The following is a 26,879-nucleotide window of genomic DNA, read 5'->3' on the forward strand; positions in this document are numbered from 1 at the left end:
GAATGCATCTCTTACAGCAGAGAGCTCACTGCCCCCGCCCATCCAGAAACCCCTCCTCTGCACGTGTGCGTTTTTGTATCAGCGGAGGAGATAGGAGGTAAACACTATGGGTAAACAGAGCAGCATGGTGCATTAGTGGCTAGTTAGCAGCGTTCAGAGACGGACTACGAGAAACACAATGGGTCTGTCATCTGTCAGGAGTTCAGCTTTAAAAAGGAAGAGGTTGAAATCACGCAGTAATCGTTAAAATACGCCGCAAGATGACTCCAAGATAACATAGCAGTAACACAACACGTCGCTAAACACATGATATGACATGAGCCCAGTGTTGTTGAAAAGACAGGAATTAAAAAATTGCATAAAAACACTTAACCCAGAAACTGCTCCAGCATTTATCAGCACAGATAACAGACTAATATAATCACAGCTGTGAGCCTGAATAAAGGGAGTAGACTGCAGGGTTTTAGCCATCGGCTGCATGCAGGATTGGTGAGTTTTGTGAAGGTTTGCTTCACCCTTAATAAGAAGAGGAAGAATTTTATAAACAACAATAGTACACATAACACACAAAACATTTTAGGACTGTCCATACACTATAAAAGACAAAGTATTTCACAATTTATGTATGTTTGATTTATCAGTAAAAGTTTGAATGAAGTCCTTTTCAAAATAAAACAGTGCTAAATTTGACTTTATATTGATTTTATTAGAAATCCAATAGAATAGTCTATTTTAATCACAAAACTAGTGTCATTTGGCACTGAATTTAACATTTTACAGCCACTTAGAGGACATTTCAAAGTATCAAGATATACATCGTGTATTGGGATATAGCAAAAATATATCGGGATATAAATTTTAGGCCATATCGCTCAGCTCTACCTGGAGGAGATAATGCATCAGTATGCTGGGCTGTGTGGTTACTCCAACATCACCTCAGGGTGCTCTGTGTCAGCTCAGACTGTTACAGCAACCATCCCATCACTCACCTTTGACACACATACTGACATATTCTACTAAGCTCATACCAACATGTAACAGCGCTTAGATAACCATGACAGAGCTCATATTGGACTGAATCTTTCCTTTGTTTCACAGACAGATTTGAATGACAGTCTGTTGTTTCTCTTCTCACACTTGAACTCATCACTAATCCAACATTTATTGAAAAATAGTTAAACACTTGAAGCGTGAAAACACACAAACTCTGACATGACCTGAAATGATTTGTGTCATAGTGACTCTAACAGCCTGTTGTTGGGTGACAGTCATGTGGCACTGCTTAAGACAAAGCTTGCTTTTCTTGCCTTTCTCCTTCTTTGTGCTTTACAAATGTTAATGTTTTATCAATTTATATGGTTTAGGTACATTTGGTCCGTCCTGCATTTTAACAACAATATTATCTTGAATATATTGCAAATATAGATGTTAATAAAGACTGAAAATCAGGAAATGGCACTGCAGAGCATGCATCATGGGTAGGACTAAACACAGAATTGGCTGGGCCCCTGAAAAACCTGGTGAATAACCCTGCCTAGTTGTGATTTATGGATGACATCAGTGCATGTAGTAGTAGTAGTGCTTGCTTGCTATCAATTACCATATTTTTTAGATGAAAAATGAGTCAAGTTTTTATCTGTTTCTGATGTTCAAATTACTTAACCCCGTTCCATTACTGTTTCCACCCATTTTTTACAAATCTGGATGCAGTTGACCCTTTTTGCCAGTTTTCACTGCTATTGCTGCCAATTTTCATCACTTTGTGCCTGTTTTTGTCTCTGTAACTCATGGTTCCCACTTTTGCTCATTTTTGACACCCTTAACTCACATTTGCCCCTTTTTTTTACCCTTTTTCATCACAGTTTCCACCCATTCTTGCCAAATTTGTTCACATTTGACCTATTTTTTGCCTCTTTTAACCAATTCTGCCATTTGTTTCCCTTTTTTGCCACTTTAAACTAATTTTTGCTACTTTTTAACCCCTTTTCGGTATTAAAGCTGCCATTTTTTGTGAATTTGTACTTATTTTTGCCTCTGTAACCCATGTTCGCCTCTTTAACCAATTTTTGCTACCATTTATTGCTTTTTACTGTTTTGCTGTAAGTTTTTTGCCACTTTGAGCCCATTTTTGCCTCTGGAACCCGCTGTTGCCGCTTCACCTATTTCTGCAACTTTTTGCCTGTTTTTGACACCCTTTTTTTAACTGCTTTTCTGCCCATTCCCCCCCCCCCCCCCCCCCTTTTTTGGACTTTCTTAACCCAATTTTGCCACTGTTATCACCCTTGTGCTTCTTGAAACCAATTTTTTACACATTCTTGGCCTCTTGTAACCACTTAACCACTTTTTTCCTGTCAGTCTTGATCCATTTTTGCCCATTTTCATATTTTTTTGTCTTGGTCAACCCTTTTTTGTCAATGTTTCCATTCTCACTGATAACATTACCAAAAAGGTAATTCTGTTTTAAGAAAAGGAGTTTACATTTGAAAAAGGCTAAATTTGGCAGAAAAAATAAAATTCATTTTTGTTGCTGTGGTTATTATTCAGGTTGAAAATAAAATATAGTTAGCACAGATTACCTTTACAATAGACCATGATTTTCCTGACCTGGATTGCCCCCCCCACTTGGCTGGGCCCCAAAAAGCTCTCCCCTTTATCCCCCCTTATGGGCGGCCTTGATCATGGTTTACTTACGTCGTTATAAATTCTTGTTTTCTCATTCACCGTTGTGTTTTAGATGCAAAAGAGAACTGGCCTGTCTTGAATCCATGCCGACTCAGACATTGGTATGTTTGTGTTTACAAAGCCATTCTGGGAAGAAATCCCACCTACTAATCCTCTTTCGTAATCTTCAAGGTTGGAAATCACAACCCTCTTTCTCAGGGTATTGGGCAATTTGTTATTCCTAAAGTCTGACCTGAAATAGGAGAGGCTCTTTAGAGGTTTTCTTCATCTACTGCGTGAAAAACAAAAACTATGGACAGAACTTAATTTACAAAACCAATCAGACCTCTGTTTTTTTCAGTTTTTAAATCAGAGGTTAAGACAGTTTAGTCCAGGGTTGCTGGCAGATCTTTTTAATACTGATAATTTACTTGCTTCTTGCTGTTGTTTTTAAATAGAAAAAAATGTTAAAGATGAATATATTGATACAAAATAATGTGGTTTTGTCATCTCAAAGCTTTTCAAGTAGCATGTTAACACACGGACTAACTTGACCCAACTTTGGGAACCAAAGTAGCCTACTTTGGTTAAGCTGCTGCAACATCTTCCTGCAGCCACAGTGGTGCAAAATAAGTATTTCACTGCTCCCTAATTTCTCTTTTAAAACTCACAGGCAGCTCAGCAGACAAGCCAAAAGCCATCTGCACCTTGTGTTATCAGCCTTTCTTTTTCTTTTACCATTTCTTTATTTTCTTCTCAAACCATAAAGAGTTAGCTCAATTGGTTGACGGCTATTGTCCACAGTGCACTGGTTGAGGGTCGATTCCTGGTTCCATGTTTGGTGCATGTCTTTCCCCACTCTCTCTCTCTCTCTCTCTCTCTGTATTTCCTGTTGCTCTTTGGCTGTCCTATCAAAATAAAAACCAAAAATCCCCCAAAATAATCACAAATGTTCATTGGTTTTAGCCACATTTTAGTAATTTCTACTTTTATTTTTAGTTTTATTGTAGTTTTAGTTGGTGAAATCATGATTACACTAGTCTTAACTTTTAGTTACATTTCTTATATTTACCTGAGTCTGGTCCCAAATCATACTTGTGTGTTCTATGCGCTCTGCAAAACCTGGGATCCATGCTTTTTACAGTTGTGAGGCAGAAGTACTACAGATTCATTGTGTTTGACTATGTTAAAATATCATTTATCAAATGCTTTTCTTCCAAAGCAATAAACAATAGACCGGTAGACAGGTGTTCATGGCGTTAAGGACATTGCCCAAGGGCCCACACTGAATAGTGACCAGGCTTTGAACCCCCAGTCTCCCATACCGAATTCACAGTAAACCACTGACCTATTCAGCTCTTTTGACATATTCTCTTACGGTAGAGAAATCCCATGGATTTTGAATGTCTGATGAAAACTGAATCAGATTTTCATCTTGTTTTGTCAGTAATCAAAGATCTATTTCAGTCTGGTCTCAGTCTTGTCTTATTCAATTGTAAATCATCTAACATTTTTATTCATAGTTTTGGTTGATGAAATCAACACTGGTGGCTCCCAGGCCTCATGTAGGTATCATGCCAAGGCAATCAGATAGTCGGGATATTTGGTCGGACATTGGAGAGTAAAAACAGAGCCAGAGGTAAGAAACACCTTTAAAAGCCAAAGTTGCACACTTTTTGATCAATTAATTTTTATCTGCTATTGGTAGAATAAAACATAGATGTGGACAAATATCAGCCTTGATAATAGGCAGGGCTGATAATCGGTCAGCCCTTACTTTCTGTGTAGTCGCCCAGATTCTGTAGTTGCTGCTGGGTCTCCTTATCCAGTCATTTTGGTTCTCTTAACCCACTTTCTTGTGGCCTTTGAAATTCTTTAAAAGAGTGTTTTTTTAGTCTCCCTAGAGTTTTGGGTTTTAGTCAACTGCTTGGAAGCCTAAGTTCCTCCTTTTTCTTGGTGCTACTGGGAATGGAAGCCTTTTAGTTTGGGTTTATTCTGTGTAAATTTCCCCCCTCCTAATTAATCATTCCTGGTTTCAGTGGTTAGCCTTGTGGGGTAAATTTAAGAAACTCAGAGTCCGTAACTGCGTCCCACTAGCCTGCTTCCTGACAGGTCTGTTTCTAAATAAGCTAGTTACTAGTCATTGTTGATGCAAAAATAACACAAGAAAGCCTCAGCATCTCTAATTTGGTAGGTTAAACTAAGGACTGTTTCCAGTAAGGTATTTTGGGTACATTTCCAGAAAACTATTTCCCCATTTTAGATTTTGTTTAAAGGGCTGTCCCTTGAACAGATTTCAGTGTATTTATATCTGTGATAGTAAAACAGCAACAGCGTGTCAGAGGTAAAGAAAAAGTCTTCCCAGAGCAGATCCAGGACAACATTGCATGCTTGCATGTCTTAGCCCTCATTTCCCTCTAATTCAATCTTTGAATGAGGGACAGTCTTCTCTCAGCACCTTCACTGTATTCACAGATTTCTATTTTTGTTTCTACAATAACTCCTGAACTCTACAGATCAACAAGACTGTGCTCATTACTAAGCAACAGATTAAAAAATTTCCCCCAGGCAGCCTCAGTCTATCTTTCTTCCATACTAACACATCCCTCTTGATTCTTCTCTTTAAAAAATGGTAACTTCTTAGTGTGTAGGGAAGAACAGTGAAGAGAGCTACCAAAAACACCTTTCATACAAACACGAACCCTTTAAAAGGACACAAATGTTGCCAAAGGCAAAATTAGAGAGGATAAGCAGTGTGGTGAGACAAAATAACAGGTCCAAAGATACCTGAAACCTTAACTGCAATATGGGGTGCCAACTGACGCAGCCACACACCCCCAAAATCCATCAGTCATAATATTTAGCCTTTACTTGTACTCTGTTTGGTGTTCTTTCCCTTCTCTCATCCTCACATGTCTTGCCAGCAAATGCTCATTGGTAACACAGTGTCTAATTTGACGAATGGTCCACTGAAATATTCCTTTGGAAGGAAAATGTAAGACACACACATAGAGGAAGCTTCCAAAGACACTGAGGCAGCAGTGATGTATGGTCAGATATCAGGCCCTCATGCTCACCAGAGACCACAGAGAACATGTCAGCTCTAACAAACACCAGTGGAAATTGGCATACAGATCTTCCCCCAATTCAGGCTTGAATCTGTATCCTTCTCTACAGACTTTTACAGGACTTTGTCACGCTTTAGTTTGACATCAGCTTCTGTTTCCAGCAGATGGCCAACATGTCTAGTGCAGTCCTACAACTGAACTGCTCTCAGATGAGGTCAAGTGTTAAAGCCAAAGTTACAGGGTCTGGCAAAAGTTATATCTTCTTGAAAGTTGCACCCTTTTACAAAAAACACAAAGAGTTATCTAAAGATTGTATCAGCTTACTTGTTGAGGATCACAAGCCAAACAGAAGTTCATGTAAACACAGCAGGCTCCTTGAGGTTTCTCTCAATTGGCTGTTTCAAATTTTCAATGTTTCCATGGGGTAAAACTCTCTGGACCCCAATAAATGTTAACAGAACAGAACTGTTTATGTGACTAAAGGCTCGTAACCTTTCACTAAATGGTTGTTCAACAACAAAACTACAGGATTACTAATAGTAAAAATGTAAAGAAACTGTCACAATCTTAACTAACAAACAAGTGAAACTGATTTTTTCTTGAGATAAAAATGCTATTATTATCATATTATTCTACTGCTGACTATGCAGATGATAAATTGATTTATCCTAAACCTGCGTCCAATTTCAGACCAGGCACTGCTTAATCATCTTCTGTATCTTTTTGCAAAAGATACAATAATCTAGAAAAAAATTGTAGCTTTTTTTTTTTGCAGATAATACACTGATTTATCCAAAAATAGCATCCTTTTGCAGATGACACATTGATATATCCAAAGGCTGCAATTACTGGCAGATGATATACTGATTTATCCCAAAATTGCAACTTTGTGCAGATAATACACTGATTTATCCAAAAATAGCATCCTTTTGCAGATGATACACTGATTTATCCAAATTTTGTATCTTTCTGCAGATATTATACTGATTCATCCAAAATTTGCATCTTTGTGCAGGAATTTTCTTTTTTGCAAATAGTACGATTTTTCAAAAAAAGCATTGTTTTGCAGAGGATATGCCTCTTTATCCAAAAGAGGCCTATTTTTTCAGATGAAACTGAAAAAGAGAAATGCATCTTCCTGCAGATGATACACCTTTTTCAACAATGTTCATTTTTTTGCCAGTGATGCATTGATTTATCCAAAGTTGCATATTTTTGCAGATGACACACTGATTTATCCAAAAGTTGCTTCTTTTTGCAGATTATACACAAATTGATCCCACATTGAACCCTGTCCACATCAGCCTAACTATAATGTGTCTCTTCCTGTGTCCAGGAAATGTACTTAGTTGTAAGCAGAAAATATCTAGAAAGATGAGTGTGGGAGTCCATAGGCTCCCAGCAGGTCACTTTTTAGAGAGATGGAATGGAAGAGCAGCATTGATGGTGCAATATCTTACCTGTCAAAAGAAAGGCCTGGGCTTTCTCCTCTTGATTTCCAGTCACCCTCCCTCTTCCTCATTTTCCCCTCTGCTAAGGATGTACATGTATCTGTGCAGACTGGTCCGATTTATGACTATGTGGATATAAGAATCAAATGGATGGCCTGCATGTGTTCTTTATTTATGGCCAACACAAATGAAAAGTGAGCTCATCCTCTCCCACTTGGTTTCTCCACTGCTCACTTTCTCTCACCATGTGCAACCACCTCCCAGTTTCTTACACAGAAGCATCTGGAAAGAGTTATGGTCACCAGTGGACCACAAGAAAGGTAAGTGTCTGCCCCCGTTAGACCATACAGACTCAGAGAAGATGTTGCAAACAAGGCACACACTGGGTGTCCGTAAGATTCAGAAGAAGAGAAGGTACTACCTGCTGTTTCATAGTTAGTGGTGACAACAATCAGCATGTTAACATGCACAGTTAAACTGAGCAGTATGGCTTTAATAGGCCATTTCACTGGACTACTTCCTGAAGACTCCACTACAGTAGATGGCAATATTCCTCCATTCATGCCAACAATCTCCATGATGACTGTTCCTTCACAGAGAAAACAGTCAATTAACATGGTAGCAAGCAACATTGCATGATAAATGGTGGAGACATGGACAGTTTCACAGTTCTGTACATTTTGTACGACACAAGATAATCTGTGTGGTTCTCACTCTGGAACTCCCCATGTTGATACCCTCATCTTATTTTCTTTCCAGCTTTCTGTCACACATTTGTTATGTTTTACTTATGGGTTTAGATCCAGCGCAGTAACTATAGAGGGGGGATTTCCAAATTTTACTATGCCAATGACTCTATAGCATTACTCTCTAGAGGGGGCTCCCGCTTTCAAAATTTAGTAAAGTGCTTGTACAAATGGCAAATATCAAAAATTAAAGATACAACTTCTTGATGTGTTTCTTTACTTTGATTAAGAACAAATACATGTGTTATCTGTGACTGAAAGTAGATAAGAGATTAAAGTAAACTGAAAGATTGGCAAAGAAAAGAATACATCCTGTAACTGATCAAATAACAAAGATAAGTAAGCCTACTAAGATATCATTGCCAAATGTAATGCTCCAAGTTGATTTTGACACCCCCCCCCCCCCAATTTTCCTACCTGTTCCCTCAGCGACCACATACCCTTTGTGACCCAGTTTGGGATCTAATTGAGGTGTATACTTGCAAGATTTTTAGTTTGTTTTATTCATCAAGGGACAGTGTGCAATGACATTGATAAGTCATACATATGTAGTAAATAAAGAAAAGGTTGCACCAGATTTAGTGAGTCTCTAATTTCCATCTGTAATCCCACATACACTGATGCAAGACATAAAACTCCCACATAGCAAGGACGTCTGACAAGACAAAGTACATGAAAAACATGGCTGAACAAAACAGGAAACAAAAAATAAATCCTACTCTATATAAACTGTTCAAAAGTAGATTGCCAACAAGAGAAGATAGAACAAGAAAGAAAAATGCATCACTTAGATGAAATGTATCCATCACTACTAACAAAAACAAGCCAGATGAGGAAACAGAATGATGAACTGTGTTCCTAGCTATAAGACATTATGTTGTCGCCTCTCCGTTGTGACGAACTCTCAGAATGGCCTCCTTATCTATTTCAGTATCCTTATCAGTATCAGTGCACTCAGACGTTTGTACGCACAGTGTGTACAGAATTACGGCTGGCAGTGCCACTGTTGCACCCCATGTATGCGGGCAGACCCTGTTCAAGTCTGGCCTTTAGCTCATATCATCCTCCAATTTTTCATCACTGTTTTTGGCTCTGTCTACTGTCCTATATCTCAAATTAAGGCAAAAAAAATCCTTAAAGTAAAATAGTCATTTTAAATACATTTAAAGAATATTTAAACTGATTGATGCTAGGTGCTGAGGCCTAAAACAATAGAAAAATAATACTACTTTTTAGTTTTTTAACAGTATGTACCATATTCACAATTATGTATAAATTTCTAACATGAATGCAATGGGCACACAAATCCATAACAATGTTTACATTCTTGCATAAAGCAAACAAGCAAAAACAACAATCACAGCAAAACTAACAAACAAAAATGACAATATGTCAAGCACATCTCATTCCAATATCTTGAAAAGGGAACATAAGTAATGAGCATCAAATATCTCTTTGCAATATCTCTCTGCAAAGTGCTTCCAGATAGGGACTCCAAATGAAACTGAATCCCTTTACATTATTATTAATTCTGTAAATTACTTGTTCAAATGAAGCAACTCTTTCCAGCTCATCCCTCCATTCCCCAAAACTGGTTTTATCTCTTGATATAAGTTATTCAGTGGGTTATAAGAAGTGGAAAAGCATTATTATAAAGTGAGCAGGATGCAGTAGCAGCATTATAAAAAAAAAAAGACACAGAGGCAGTAGTTAAATTTCAACCTGACCAAGATACGAGAGTAGCATTATGAAGTTGTCTAAAAGCAGTAGCTACTTTATAGCTTGACCACGATACAGCAGGAGGGACCAGGATGCAAAGGGGAACAAAAAACTAACCAAGATCCAAGAGTAGCATTATGAGCTAGTCGCTACACCGTAAAAGACCAAGATGACATATTAACATCAAGAAATCATGAAGATATATTAGCTGTGTGACTAACTGTCCAGGATATAAAAGCTACATTATAATGTGATACTAGAGAGGATTCCTTACTCCACAGAGAAAGCTGCAGGTGCACCAATAGAAAGTAGTGGGTGCTAAAATGAGCAGCATATAGGCGTGTCATAACCTGACATGCCAGATGGATTTGTTTCACACATCCATCTAAAAAGCCTCTGATAGACAGAGTTTGGGAAAAAGCAGAGCCTTTACAAAAAAATCAGAGGGTCATAAGATGAACGTTCTGTCTGTCACATCTTTACAGGCCAATCAGAGCAACAAAACATGTGACGCTGTAGCCGCTACCGAGGTGCATGTGTGGCGCTACCAAGGAATGAACTCCATATAGAACAGCATAATGCGAACCATGGTGACTTTAGACATGTCAGTACACGACTTTTGTCGTTTTTTTAATAGAAAGCAGCTCGGTGCCGTTCTTTGTTCTTCTTTTAACAAAGTTATGTTTGGATAAAAACTGGCGCTTTAGCAACAACCACGCTAATGTGTTCCGCCATAACTGCACCGGCTTCTTGTTGCTGCTTGCTTACATCACGACTCCACCATGCCTGAAAGTACTGCTCCTGGTCGCTGATTGGTCCTGTCACTTTCTAACCGAGCTCAAACGGTTCAGATGGGAGCTTTGCAAGATGGTTTCGCCAGTGAGAAACACAGAACGAGCGGATCCATCTTCTTTGCAAGGTTAGGTGTGTCACCTATACGTCAACATATAGGTGTCAGTCCGTATGATTTTAGTCATGTTTTCATGTATTTAAAAGCCAATCTTTAGTCACAGGTTCACAATCAATCAACATGTTTTAACATCATGGAAACACAAATGTCTTCTGTAGGTGTGCTTGCAATGTGCCAAAATGTCAATCCTTTTTAAGTTTATCTGTCTTCTTTTTATAAAAATCTTCTTTTTCCCATAGATTTCCCTTAACACTGAAAAATGTGAATTCTACAAATGTTTACAATATAGTATATTTAATAATGACAGTGCAGCAAGCAGCCTCAGCACAAGACTATCAGTGTCTGTCTCATAAAAGCCAGTCAACCATAATAAATAATATAATTCTTTGGGCTTTGAATAATTTGTTTCTCCTCCACAATACATTAGAATTAAAAATGGGTTGTGCAGTGTTTAAGGGTGACCGTTCAAGCAGAACTGTAGTGAAGATATGGGGTTGTAAAAAATGAAGGTAGACTGCAGGAATCCCACTTTTCCACTGGGAGAACTTTTTTTTCCTTTAGAGATCCCCTCTGTCTGATAAGAGAAACAAAATTACAGAGCAAAATTAATTAAGATCCAGCAAGACGATTACTGGATTAGTCTGGTATTAATTGAAACTGTGACAAAGACCATCTATCACAAAGATTGGGACGCTTCTCGGACTCTTGTGTTGAAGAAATCATAACAAGAAGGAGTTATCATTAGAAATCATGTGTTCTTGTGATAGAGGTGAAAAAATACTGAATCAACTAAAGTTGAGACAAAAACTCTCACATTATAAAACTTGGAAGTTTAAATTTCCAAATTACTTCCTGACACTAGTTCTTTGCATGTTCAGACACACAAAGACTCCGGATCCTGTCTGCTACCCCACTCTTTAAAAATAGATATCAACATTCTCTTTCTTTTTTAGCTATTTTGGGGTTTAGGTTTTCTTTGCCAGCTAACACTTCAAATGCAACACCTTCAGATTTGCAACCAGGAGGGGGGAAGCAGTGTTAGCATAGCCGTGGGGGTTAGTAGGCTGCTTTTTTTTTCTCCCCCTCATTCTTCCCCCAGAATCCACCATGTGGGATCAGTGCCTTGTGTGTAACTGATGGAAAAGACTGCGATTAACTCGAGAGAAGCCCTCCCAGAGCATAACAGGCACATCAGGTCTGCCTGTCTCTACAGCCTTCAGGCTGTAGAAGTCCAATAAAGGTAATCCCTCCTCAACAACACGCACGCTTGAGTGGATGGTTTAGTGTCTTTTGGCAGACGTGGATGGTGGGCTGATAGGAAGGTATGGATTTGACCAGGATGAGGTCATTGTTTACCTGCAGAGGTTGTAATGAAGTAGTGTTGTGCTGCAGGGAGGAACTGTTAGTATTAGAGAGGCATTTCTAAACCTGGACTGTCGTCCTCAGTCTTATCTGTCTCACATTCCATCTTTTTCCTTAAGTGTATGTGAGGGTTTATATGTTTGGAAGAGAGAGAGATTATACCCATATGTGCACGCTGTGTATGTTTCTGTTAGGATCCAGGTAGAAGTCAGATAGCCAGCACCATCACTCACACCAACAGTGAGTCTTCGACTTTGCTGAGCCTTTACTCTCTGAGATAAGGCTTCGGATCCCTTTGGCTCTGCAGTTTGATCAATCTGCAGATTTACAGCCACCACCGCAGCACACTGATGAAGCATAAGAGCAGTAAATTGTGCTCCCCTCATAGAAAACTCTCCTCTCTATCTCTCTCATGTATTAATGTAACACCCTTGAAATCTAGCCTTTCTAGTTTCGGTGGAATAACTAGCTAGTGGCTGATCTTAATCAGCCGAGACTTGTTCCTTTCTATGTTTCTGTTCACATTACCATTTTTTCACCCATTTGCCGTACATCTAAAACTTCCCTGAAATTGCACAATTTCTCATTTACATCTTTAAATGTCAGTGCCGATCTGTCAGGCGCTCAGCAAGACTCTGTCTAGCCCTCTGAGCAGCTAAGTGAATTTTCACTGATATGTGATGCTCATCACGATTTGAATGGCTGAGCTTTTCTATCCTGTATTCACATTCATAACCCATATCCTTCCTTTCTCATGCTTCTCTTAATAACTTTTAATGTGCTGCATTTGGACTCTTTTTCTGCCTTATTCATAAATTTTTGACCGTCGTTCCTGGCCTCACTGCCAACATAAGAAAGAAATTAGATCTTTCACTAGCAAGACAGCCTTGGCACTTCTTCAAATCTGGATTTGCCTAATTTAGAACAGGATTTTGACCTAATTTTGTAGTCAGAATGACGCCATTGAGATAGTTCCCCCTGCTGAGTCATCACAAATACACTGACAAAATCTGACACCTGCCGAGCTTCTTTCAAGTGCGGGAGGAAAACATAGGCTCCTTCAGTTCTTTTTCACTTTCTTTTATGATTCTGCAGAGGAAGTACACACCTGACTGGGGCTGCAAATGCCTCTCCCCTCGGGCTGTTACTTGAGACATGATAAAGTCTCCCGAGTCTCAAAGGCATAGAGGTGGTGAAGCAAGCACAAAGCCTGTATCCCATACTCGGGCAGTGAGGGAGGGGGTAAAAGGATAAAGGGGGGAGCTTAATGGCAACCTGTCTGACCTCCTGGCCCTACTTTGTTGGAGGGAGGAACCAGAGGTACCTGACTGAGGCTCCATTCAGAAGCAATAAAAGCACAAAGTTTGGATATCCGACATGTGGTTCGAATTTCTCCCATCTTTATGACCACTGAGTGAAGCTCCTTTGCAAAGGTAGACTATACAAAGAATTACTTCTGCTTCTTTTGCACTTTTTTATGTATCTACCAACCAGATAGGTCTTATTTTGTTACTACTTGCAAATTAATGCTTTATATAAAGGAACAGAACAACTTTGATACCACACTTTTCTGTTTTTATTCCTTAAATATCAAGCAGTTACAGAGCAAACTAATCTAAGGCAGCCCCTGACAAACCCAGAGAACAAGCCCTGTTCAGTTGGGATTTTTTGCTGATATCAGTGCATGTGTGATGGATCAGTAGCATTGGTGCTAGCATCCTGGCTAATAGTTACTTCATTTTGGAGCAGAAAGTGTGTCAAAGTTTATTGTGTATTGGTTTCTGGTATTGATTATTTAATTGTGCCACTTTTAAACAGTTTTTCACCACTGTTTCAATCATTTACGCAGCTACTGTTTGCCACTTATAAATTTTGCCCACTTAATAGCCTTTTTTGCCTCTTTTTTTTCTTTTTTACCATTTTGCCACCTCTTTACCCATTTTCATCTCACTTTCCTTCCCATTTTGCCACTTCAAACACTTTTTTGCCACTATCAACCCATTTTTGCTACTTTAAGAATCCCATTCACTACCTTTTCCATCATTTTTTGCCACTATTAGACCATTTTTCAAACTCCTTTTCAGCACCTTAACTGCCCATTTTTTTCCCTTACTGCTAATTTTTGCGGTTCTTTTTCCACCTTTAAGCAATTTTGTAACTTTTTAAACCTTTTCTGCAACTTTTTCTGCCTGTTTTTGCCACCATTAACTGATTTCTGTCCACTTTCCACCCTGTTGTTTCTGTTAACCAGTTTTTTGCCACTTTTATTCCCCTTTGACCCCTTAACTCCCTTAGCTTTGACTCTTTATGCCCATTTCTGCCAATTTTCAACACATTTCACTATTTGTTACATCCATTTTTGTAACTTTTCTTTACTTTTCCCATCCCATATTGCCATTTAAACACATTTTTAAAATCCCTCTTTTGAAATGCCATTCACTACCTTTCCCACTAATTTTTGCCATTTTTAACCTGTTTTTGTCACTTTTTATCCCCTTTTCACCAATTTGCTGCCTATTTTTGCCACTTTCTGCTAACTTTTGCCTCTGTTAACCCATTATTGCCACTTTTAGACAGCTTTTGCCACTTTTTAAAACCTACTTAAATACTACTTAAACCCTTTCCTCCACTTTTTCTGCCCAATTTGCCCTTGTTAACCCATTTTTTTGTGCAAATTTTAACCACATTTCACTTTTTGTTACTCCCATTTATGTCACTTTAAACCCATTCTGCCTAGTTCTTTTTTTTATTTTGCCTCTGTTGTGTCATTTCTGCCACTATTAACCAATTTCTTGCCCTCTTTCCCCCTACCTTGTCCTTGTTATCCCATTGTTGCCACTATTAACCCCTTTTTATCACTTTTTAAGGCCCATTTTTACCCATTTTAACCAAATTACACTATTCGTATTGCCCATTTTTTTCCACTTTAAATCCATTTTTCCACTTTCCACACATTTTTTGTCTCTGTATCGTAGTTTTGCTACTTTTAAACTATTTTTGTCAGGTTCCACCTATTGTTGGCACTGTTAATCCATCTTTTGTCACTATTAACCCCTTGTCACCACTTTTTATGCCCATTTTTGCCCATTTTAACCACATTTCACTATTTTTTGCCACTGTGCACCTATATTTTATGCTTCTGTTTTATCTTGTTTGACAATTTTAATCCATTTTATTGTTTAAACAAAAGAGGTTCTGTTTTGAAGGGAACCATATACTATGGCACAAACTAATTAAAAAAAAAAAAAAAAAAAAGTTGCTTTGATAGAAGGGTTGAGTATTCAGGTTGAAAAAATAGTTATCATAGATTAACACTGAAATGGACCATGATTTTGCTGACCTCCATGGGCCTCTTATTTGGCTGGGCCCTATAAAGCTCTCCCCTTTATCCCCCCTTATGGGCAGCCTTGGGTGGTGGTTAAGATCATTACTCCTGGTACAAGGCCGACATCTGAGGCCCAGAGCAGGATAAAAACACTCTGATCTCCTTCCCACATCTGATACACTCTTGGAACTTTCCCTGAGCAGACAGATTCCTACTGATGGTGGATCAAACAAACATGAGTTTATCCTTATTTCCTCCCATCATAAGCACCCCTCCTCTTTGTGTTCAGAACACTGACAAAGTAAAATCTCTTTTCTCTGACATGGGTACATCCTGCTCGTTAAGTCTCATGTGTATTAAGTGCCAATGGCCGTCTGGCCTCACCAGACATTCCAACGAGAGTAAAAGAACAGAGACTCTCTCCTGCTTGTTTTGTTTGCTCTGCACTTACCGCCCTATAGGGGGAGCCATGACCTCACGTTCCTGTTGTTCAACCATCCCTCTGTTTCAGCTCTTCTGCTGCTCTGCTTCACATTCACTTTGAGAGTTTTTTCTTAAAAATAACTTCAGGTTCAGGCTCCAGCCCCTGTGAATACATCAGAAAAACAGAATACACTTTGATCAAGTGCAATGTATCTTCAAGAGCGACAAAGCAGGACAGATGGGCAACAACATACAGCAGGTAATGATATGTGATTTATGTGCTTTTGTCTCTACAATGGGCTTCAGCTGCAGAGTAATGGGGATCACTGTCACTCAATCTGACTGCTGCTTTGTGGAAACTAAAATATGTGGCACTACATGGCTAACAGATGCAGTATCTCCAGAGTTTGTGCTTGTAAACCACTTTAGCCATTTTGGACCAAAAACAAGAACCAAACTCCATTATGGGGTCACACATCAAACCATTATTTAGAAGTTTAGATCGCCTGTTACATTTTTGTTTGATGCAAAATACATAAAAGAATTAGACTATTTTACATTTTGGCATGCATCAAATCGCTTTAACATTCAAAAACACCTTTTATTCAATCTCTGTGTGTCTATCTTTATTTGTATGGTGCCAATTCATGACAAATGTTATTATAAGACACTAAGAAGAAGCTGGTCTAGGTCATACTCTTAAATTTATTGTTTACAAAGTCCCAGTATTAATCCACCATGAGTAAATAATGATAATGACATCAATTACTTCAATCCGAAACAATAGATTCACTGAACATGTGACGGACTTTAGACAATCTGTTTGCACTGCAGCTTGCAGTGCACAGCACTCGAGCACTGAAAACAGACAATGTCTGTGTGCATGTATAAGAGCATAAGGCTGAATGCCATCGAGGATACACTGTTCCTCTGACCCTGTTTGAGCCGCAGGGCAAATACATCAGCCATGTGCTCTGAATAAACAACATAAAGAAGGGGGATATTCAATGGGTCTCTGTTTCCCAGAGATAAGTGTGGCTTCAACACAGAGGCATCAAATATGGTGTGAAAAAAAGAAGGATTTTGATTTTTTTTTTTTTTTTTTGGCCTGACCCAGAGATTTTCCATGACCGGGGAGTGATGCGCTTCATGGCTAGGGCGACATAAGGCTATTGGCAGGATGTTGGTTTGTTGTTTGTGGAACGTCATGCAAGGGAAAGTGTTTGGCCTGAGGCGAGGTTCACATCTGCATGTCTTTGATTCTGTGCTTCTGTTCATTCACATGTTGGGTCTGGGGTCAGCTGTGCAGTTCAGTCCTTAAAGACCCTGTAAATTGAAAATTAAATCTGGATTTAGGTTTGTTGTATGACAGGTCAATATGTTCTGAACCCCTAAATCAAAATTCAGTCTAATAAAACATCTACAAGTTTATTAAATTATGCTATAAAATCATGAAAAGTTAGTCAGTAAAATCTGCTCTAGGATGGTGTGGGAGTGTCTGTTGAATGAGCTGAAGTTGCGCCCACTCAGGAGAAATACGATTCTCTCAAATTTAAAAAAAAAAAAAAAAAAAAAAATTTCAAGCTGAATGTTGACCTATGATCAGAGAGCAGATGCTTGCCTCTGTGCTAGAGAAGAGACAAAGTCCATTTTCTGGCTCAAATCTGTGTCATGATGCTTTAAATGATCCATAGACCACTGTGGCTGATATATTTGTTTCCGTGTTTATTTCTTTAACTGATATTCTGTTAACTTTTAATAAAGGCAGTGACATCAGCTCACAATAGACTGTACTGAGATGAACTGCTCTGTGACTTTAAATTGTAGTGTTAGAGGGGCGGGGTCATTCCGTAATGTGGGCTTGTGACATTTTGAGTCCACATATTTGCCCCGCAAAATTAAACCAACTCAGAAAAGAGGTGAAAAACTTTGTAACAGTCTCAATCCAAAATTCAGTCACATGTAGATCTCAGTGTTTTCATGTGTTTACAGCAACCATAATCCAACATGTCGAGTCTGTTAAGACAAAAACTTTGGATTTCACTTTACAGGGTCTTTAAACAGCGCGCAATGCAATAACTATAGCTGGACAATTAACATTAGCTATGACACAGGGGCATGCACACTACTGCCAAATTTAGCAAAATGTCCATTTTGCATTACCTAATTATTCATGAAGTAGAGTATCCAGCCAAAACTCACTGGATTTTAGCTTCTTTAATTGAGTGTTTAAAGACACGTCATATCTAGATGAGTTTTGCCATATCTTCTCTTATTAACTGTGCAGCCCGTAAGAAGGAAAGCTTTCTGGGGCTCAGCAGAAGGAGGGGTCCCACAGAGATTAATATAACATGCTTTGTCTTATATTTAAGTAATTCTGACCAAATTTGATCCCAAAACTCCAAAAGTAAATCATGTACATTACTGTTAGTCCAGTAGTGCCAGACTGTTAGCCAAGCCAGAACTTGCACAAAAATTGAGACGCCAAAAAGAAATGACAAGAAAATTGGGTAACACTTTATTTGAAAGGGTATGCATAAGACTGACATGACACCTGTCATTCACATAGAATGTTGTTATTAAGTGCCATTCAGTCAGGTATGTTAGCTTCAATGCAATAAATCAAGAGCATGTCCACTTCTAGAGCCACATAGGTGAAAACATGATCTTACCCCACTCTCTCCTGTTGTTTCCAGTCTTCATGACAGCTGGCTACAGCCTTAACTTACTGTACAAGGAAGCAAAAAAGAACCAAACAATATCGACTTTGCATTAAAGGTGACATAATTCATTCAGTGACACTTAAAGACAACATAAAAGTTCATAAAGCCTCCCTCTGTGAATGGCAGGTGTCATGTCAGTTTTAGGCATACTCCCCAAATAAAGTGTTACTGAAAATTGCTGGCTAGAGGTATTCAAACCTAACAATAGCTTTTTTCAGACTTGTTTACTACAAGCTCCAAAAGCTGATCAGAGAAAGGGCAAAAGTGTCAATTACTTGTCAATTAGAGACTTGTGCTAACACCAGTCATCTAGGGAAAGCCCCATTTTCTGAGCTTTCAGCATCCCAGCCATTTCTGAGGGCGGGCCTCCTCATTAACTTAGTGATGTTTCAATTAAAATAGAGTGGGATGGCATGGTGTCTTTGCAAATGTTGTGGTCTGATGTGGTGGAAGTTTTCCAAAAGAGAAGTAAAGAGGAGAAACTTTGTGGATTTTGAAGGTTCTTTACAGATGAGGTCAGGTGGCAATAGAGAACACCCCTTGGGGGGAAAGTAGTGATTTCTACAGAAACACTACTAAAATGGCTGTGTCTTGAGCTGTTTATGCCAAGCAGTCAAAGTATGAAATTATACACTTCTTAATTCTTGAGCTACTTTTGTGGCCCGAAACTAGTGAAACATTTAGGCAAAAAATGAAGAAAAGTTTTTTTTTTTTTTTAAAGTCACAGAGACATGGCAGCAGGCAGGAATTTAAAAAAAAAACACTCTGTCTAAAGCCTGGACAACAGCTCAGTTTTGTCATGTTTTAGAACATTAAACTCTGATCCAACCAGTTTTCTCAGTTGATGTCTGTCTCATAGACCTCCAGCCTTGCTTGTTGTGATGGGAAATCCATCTCTTTTAAGAGATTCAGATCATTTGGCTCAGCTCAGTAGAGCTGGTTGTTTGGCTCTCAAACATCTCTTCATTTGCTAACAGTTTGGCTTTTAAATGTGGATTCAATAATAGCAATCGATGAAGGAAAAGAAACAGGCACTCAAATGAGAGCTAGCCACCAAAGCTAACATAAAAGAGACGCACATCATCACTCAGTCACTTACCCACTAAGTACAAACTTTCCTCCAGTCTGCTTTATTCCTCACGGCTGTCCTCCACTTCCTTACCCCTCACAGTAGGGGTGTAACGGTATTTGTATTTGTCCCCTGCTGTCACGCTACGGGCGTCACGGTTCGGTGCACGCAGTAATACGACGAATACGTCTGAGTGAGAATTAAAAAAAATTGAGTTTTCACTTCAATCCGGGTGACGGCAATGAGCCTAAAAGCTGCCAGCAACCGTCATTACAGAAGAGGGAGCAGTTACAAAAATAAAAGAAGAAGAGTGGTGGCGCATGTGGTTAGAAGAGCCGCCAGCTTTGTTTAAATCACCCATATAGCAATGGTGCTCTGGCTCTATGAATCATATTAACTTTACCTTCAGCCTCGGAGGAATGAGAGAGGGACTCTGCAGCTGTGTCATATCCTTAGATTTAACCTCTTTATCCTCCAAGATGGGCTGTGAAAAGTTCTTCCAAACTTTGTAGTAGGTACCAGTGGTTAAAAAAGTAGCCCAGTGCTGAAGTCCGTGTTGAAATCGGCAGAAAAAGACGCTAATTTCCATACTTAACAAGCTAACTCGTGGTTGTGTGATGATGCATTCAAGTTAGCTGGGAAAGTTTAGCTTTTAAAGAATGGGTATAAATATGTCAATATATCAATGAAAATAACCTAGTTATTCAAACGTATTTATTTATTAATATTTTTAATCACTGAAGAACTTTTGGAGGTAGGTCGCAACATTACTTATAATTTAAATGTAATTTTTTCAGCCTGTTTATTTTAATACAATTTAATTAAAGAATTAAAATGAAATTGTACTTATTCGCCTCAATCACTGTACCGAAAACATACTGAACCGTGACTTCAAAACCAAGGTAAGTACTGAACTGAAATTTTTCTGTACCGTTACACCCCTACCTCACAGGCATTCTGGATCACATGAAACAACCTGTTGCACTTGTGCAAGTGGACACACCGACCAAGCATCAGGAATGGCAATGAGGCTTTTATCCCTTAGTGTCTTTAAGAAACTGTGGGGCAAGACGTTTTAAAATTGACCCTGCTGTGTGTGTATAAATCCAGAAAAACTGCTCCAGCTGATTCTCTTTCTCTTACTTTGTCTTTTAGAAAATTTTCATCACAATTTAGCTTTGTTAGCAGGATAAGAGCAGGAGAAGCAGCTTTCTAGTAAGAGTAAATTCTACTGTTTTTTGCCTTTTGAATAATGGTTGATTCTGAGAAAAGACCAGTGTGGGATTAAAAAAAAGGGACAAGGTCACAAATAGTTTTTCCATCACACATGATTACACGAAAAACAATGTCTCATGAACAGTAAGTTGGCTATAATCAAACACCAGTTAGTCAGGTAATCATGCAATAACTTCAGCAACATAACTGAACTGTTTAATGATGAGTTTTGTTTGATAATGCAACATAAAAGTTCAATCCAGCAGGTAACCAACATTCAGACACCAGCAGGTCAGCGCTGGATAATTCTGAAATACGTAGTTATTTCATTTGTCTCCAGTTCTTTGAAATGCTTGATTCCCACAACATCAGCTCATGGAATCATAGCTGGGTTTGGAAAAATCTTAGCCATACAGAATGATCTGTTAAAGAATGGGCTGGTACGACATTGAAATGTTTAGATCAGGGGTGTCAAAATCATTCACAGCAGGGGCCGGATGCTGGATTCAGGTCTAATCTGAGGGCCTAACAGGGTCACCTTTTCAACCATAAACTGTCAACTTCATTTCACCAGTAATAAAATATGAAAAAACAAACAAACAAACAAACAAAAAACGTAGCACTGATGATAAATTATGTTGAAATTTAAAAAGTTCAAAAGATAAGTTTAAAGGCTCACAGTCTGAGAAAAGTAAATCTGTTAGTTCAAAAATGTCAACACATGAAATTAAAATAGAAAAATAACATTTTTTAAAGGCAAATATATTAGAAAGAAAGTCAAAATCATGAGTTTAAAAGGTCAAAATATAAAATTAACCATAAAATTAATAGTCAAAATATGACTCCAATTTTTAAATTTTGAGTCTAAAATGTCAAAACTATGGGATTATGAAGTCAAAGTTAGGAGTTGAAAATATGAGATAATATTCAAAAGTGTTGGTTGAAAAGGTCAAAATATGACTAAAATTTTAAAATTATGAATCTTAAACTTCAAAATATTATATAAGAAATAAAAAATATGCTTTGAAATGCTCAAAATATGAAATAAAAAGTCAAAATCTTAAGTTCCCACATTCTTGACTTCCTATCTAATTTATTTTTACTCCTTACATTTTCAGAATTTATGACTTAACAGGGATGTCTTCAATCATCAAAGATAAATTTACATTTTAATTCTTGAGGAAATCTGCAGACCTCATACTGATGGGCCAGTTATAACAGAAATATCATATAATCTTGTAGACCAGATTTATCTGTTCCACGGGCAAGGTTTGGCCCCCAAGCCTTGAGTTTGACACCCCTGGTATAGATGATATTACACTGTCAAAAGCAACATCCATTTTACTCATAAACATTGAGTTGAAATTACTCGGTTCTTCTTAACCTGTTCTAAATACTTATTATAAACAAGTTAATTGTACTTCTTGACCATATCAGCAAAGGGCTCAATTTACTTAAGTTTACTTAGTTTAGCTGATAGAACTTATTTCAATTTTAAGTGAACAGTACTCAAACAATTTGAGTATTTTTTGTTATAACTCATATTATTTGAGTTACGGCAAATCTGCAGTTTTCCCAGAATGCCTTTGGGCACTAAACCTTTATGCACTCTGTTTGCTGCAGCTGTCTTTGCTAGGACACTTTTGAAAAAGAGATTTTTAATCTCAATGAGGTTTTCTCCTGGTTAAAAAAAGGTGAAATCAGATGAATAAATAAAATGCACCACGAGTGAGGTTACTGTCTCAGTTAAAGATTTCCCATCCATAGGGGACATTGCCACTGTTATCAGCATCAATGAAAGTTGTATGGCACACTGTCATTAATGAAGTGGGTCGCCAACAGCCATTGTTGCAATTGGTGGCACAAGATAGTCCACCTTAGGTGAAATAATGACTTACAAAACTTTTACAGAGAGTACTAGCTGATGTTCTAAGGTAATCAGTTATCTAAGATGTTTTGAGTGCTATGAACTTATCAGTGTTTACAATGCACTAAAAATGTTAAGTATTGCACACTCTAAGTAGATGATTTAGGCTAAGTCCTGCAAACTTAAATTAACATTTGAATCTCAGTTTTGAGAACTTAAAATAATTGATTTTAAACTAGTAGTGAATACTTAAATAGTTCAAGTAGAACAAGTACTGCACACTACTAACAAACAAGTTTTTTAAACTCACAAAAATCAAGTGTAGTTTACTTGTTATTTTTGAGGCAACGACTTTCCATAATTTTTTTAAGTAAGCTCAACTAATTTTTTCTTACAGTGTAGGGAAAGGTTTCAGTCATCAAAAGAAAAGGACACAAACTTTTCTAGAGTAAGAAAATGGTAAAGGCATACGACATAAACCAGTAGACCCAGACCCATGCCATACCCTCTCTATCACCCTCTGTTCCCTCTCTGTCACTCAGTATTATTGTCCATTATTGATTAATGGCCAAAAATGAAATATGCTGCTTACCTATGTCCACTTTCATCCACTTCATATAGACCAGAATGTCCAAATTGTCCCTGAAAGGTCATATTTAACTTAATTCAAAACTATATTAGATTTAACCAAAAGGGTTGCCATCCCATGGATTCCAGCTTTGAACTCAAAGAAACTCTCTGTTCTACGCATTTGTTTATTCCTGATTTCTTAGAACTAACAAACGGCTAAAGTTCATTTAAAGACGTTTAGTTCAATTTTACCTCAGTGTGACTTTGCATGCAATTATCTCAGTGTTTCCTGAGGTTTTGTGCTATTTTAGAAATAAGATTTGCTCATGTATGCACATATAGAAATGCAGTGTCGAGGATTAAAGGGGGGGTGGGGTCTTTGTACAGAAAATAGACAACATGCCAGCTAGCTCTTTCTGAATTGCACCGTGATGGGAAACAAAGGACAGGCTCTGTGACTCATCTGCTCATATCGTTTTCACATTTATACTGGTAAAACATCCATTTACCCTGTCGTTGACCTCTGAGTAATAATGGCAAATCCTCATTCAAACAACTGAATATGCACCAACACATTAAAACATACACATGATCATACTCTATGCAAATTCAAACAGGCATTTGTGTACTTATTAGCACTGCACATGCCTCCATTTGACCAGGCAAACACTGATGATTGTCCAAACTTGGTGAAAAAAAAAAAGTCTAATTGCCACAGCTGGGTGTTTGTATCTGCCTGCTAACAGAGGGAGAAGGTCCTCCCTCATTACTCTGGCAGAGCAAGGCTGCTTTATCTAGTATCTGGCCCATTTTAAATGCTTGCCTATTTTTAAATGGGTTTCCTACGCTGAGCCTTGTTAGCAGCAAAGAGCGTAATCTCTCACTAGGCTTCCCTTACATGCTTTCTAACGACCTCAGTCTCTCTCTGTCTCTCTCATGTATTGCCTGGCTTTCTCCTTCCTTGTTGTTGCCTCAGATAATTAATGAATGGGAGACAATGTGTTGCTTCTTTCTGCATGTCAAATAGAGTACATGCAACACATAGAAATGTGAATACATCTATATAAACTTGGTATAAGCCTTTAAATAGATAAACAGAAAAGCAGGATAACTCTTATTATCCATGGTTAGGTTTGACAGTATGGGTGTAACGGTGTATGGATTCATCCCATATTGTCATGGTTCAGATGTAGTGTCACGTGGCTCATGAAAAAAAAAAAACCATCTGATATTTACACCCTAATCAAGGTAGTCATTATTCTAACCATTATTAAAGAACAAATAAAGAGGAAGAAGAAGCAAAAGCATTTGAAGGCAGAGAGGGTTGAAAACATTATAGCTAATACATATAAAGGCTACGTGCACATATGTAGAAGAAGAGCCCATCCTAGTTATAAGTGCTCAGGCCTTGTGGCTATACTCATAAGCCAGTACATGGTCTTTTACTGTTGTACATGAGCAGTGATTATGCACACGTGTGACTGGACCTCCAGTGAAAGCTTTACCTTACACTTAATGAATCATAAACATGATATTATTCAATATTTAATGAATGCACTACAGGTTACTGTTGGTTCCAAACACCTTTAGATAGAAAAAATGTAACTCACATTACTGCCAGCTCAAAATAAAATAAAGAAACCTATATATCAAGGACATTTTTCTTAACAGTAACAGACAGGTTGTAACTCAGATCATAATGTGCTGTACCAGTCCTGCCCACAGAATTGGTTTGGCCCCTGAAAAAAAGCATCATTTTGCCTCTGTTAGCACTTTAAACCTGTGTTTGCCATGTTGTGCCCATTGCCTTATTATAATTGCTTTTCACCATTTTTATCTGACAATTTTTATCCTTTTTGCCTTTCTAGGCCCATTTTTGCAGCATTTGGCCCATTTCTGCCACTTTAAACCCATTTCACCACTTATTTCTGCCCATTTTTAGAACTTTTTGCATATTTTTGCCTCTTGTTGCCACATTAAAGGAATTTTTGCAGTTTTTGCCCATTTTTGCCACTTTTTAACCGCTTTTCACCATTTTTCTCTGCTTGTTTTTTCCCCTTTTTGCCTTTTAAGGCCAAATTAGGCTTAGGTAATTCTGTTTTATGAAAAGGGATTTGTATTTTGAAAAATGCTATATTATACTACAGCACAAATAAATAAATGTTTTTTTTGTTGTTGTTTCTTTGATATGAGTTGTTTAGAGCTGCAGTAATCGATTCTTTTTGTATTCCAGGATTTTATCGATCCTTCTGCTGATTAATCGAGTACTCTAATAAGTAATATTGCATTTTTTTAATCAGTCACTTTTGCTTTTCCAGGAGAAGTAGTACTAGATAAATGAGAAAAGAAGCTGGGCTCCTCAAATAAAGTACTTCTACATTAAAAATTGGTATTTACAGGTTCTCTAAAGAAAATATATTTTACAAAGTGCAATGAAGTTCTGATGGATATTTACATTTCTTACAGTTACAAGGAAAGGAATTTAAATAATTACTTTAGATTTTGCCAGATTTGCTTAAACTTTATTTCTTCTAATGTAGTTTATTTCTATTTTCCAATTTGTCATTAAAGTAAAGGGACACTTAATCATTTGAAAATCCTCTATTGCATGCAGAAAGCTAATATTTCACATTATAGCAAGAATAAAGCTCCATCATTCACACAGTGGTCTGATGATGTCTCAAAGGAGAACCTTTAGATTACATGAATATGGTCTATTTTTAAAGGGTGTTCACTTTTAATTTTTGCATGTTTTTGTTTGGGAGTTAATCAACCGTAAAAATATGACCTTTTAAGACCAGCCACTGACATGGAGAACACATTTAAAGGGATAAAGCTGCTTCTATGACCTGTTGAATCCTGGCTATATGATGATGAACTTTGACCTATTTAGTCTTGGTTCCTCATTTTATGTATTTTTCAACAAGTTCAAGCAACAAATCATTCCATATTATATCCTACATTCAGCCAGGACATTCATACATTTAACCATTTTATTGCAAAGTGGATCGACTAGATTTTTATTTGGCAGAGAAGACTCTGCTCAAAAGATGCTCCCTGGGTCAGTCAAGCAGCTGCTTTGACTTTGCAGGGAGTACATGGCTAGATATCCCCGTAAAGATAAACACAAAGCTTCATCAGTTTTAGATAGAATTAACTAATTATTTTTGCTTATTTGCAAATTTGTTGTCATTTGCTTTATTAAAGGGTGTTGTCACAGTCTCATCTTGATTAAGAAAAACATACATAAAACACAAAAAGGAAGATTTTTGTAAACCACTATAAAAAATTGCACTCTTGGGTGCGCCGGTAGTCGAGTGGTTAAGGCACATGCCATATACACTGGCGACCTGGTTTCGAATCCGACCCGTGGCACTATTTCCTGCATGTCTCTCCCCGCTCTCTCCCCTGTTTCCGACTCTATCCACTGTACTATCAAATAAAGGCCAAAAATAAATCTTTGGGGAAAATTGCACACTTGAATGTTTGCATAATCTGCATAAAATCTCTGCTGCTGCAAAAATTTGATTTATTAAACTTGTATTTTGACATATTTCAAGTCAAAGAAATATTGCAACTTGTGCAATTTGCAAATTGCAGCAGACCATACTGCAATTTAATGTAATTTGCGATTAATTGCCCAGCCCTAAACCACACCCACTAAAGTTTTAAACAGCAGCCATCACTCATGGACAGTCACGGCTGCAGCTCGTTAGGTGTCCCAGCTGCAGATAATCACTGACAATTAACATCTCCTCATCTGTGTTGCA

The sequence above is a fragment of the Cheilinus undulatus genome, linkage group 7, assembly GCF_018320785.1.
Source record: "Cheilinus undulatus linkage group 7, ASM1832078v1, whole genome shotgun sequence".
Classification (NCBI taxonomy): Eukaryota; Metazoa; Chordata; class Actinopteri; order Labriformes; family Labridae; genus Cheilinus; species Cheilinus undulatus.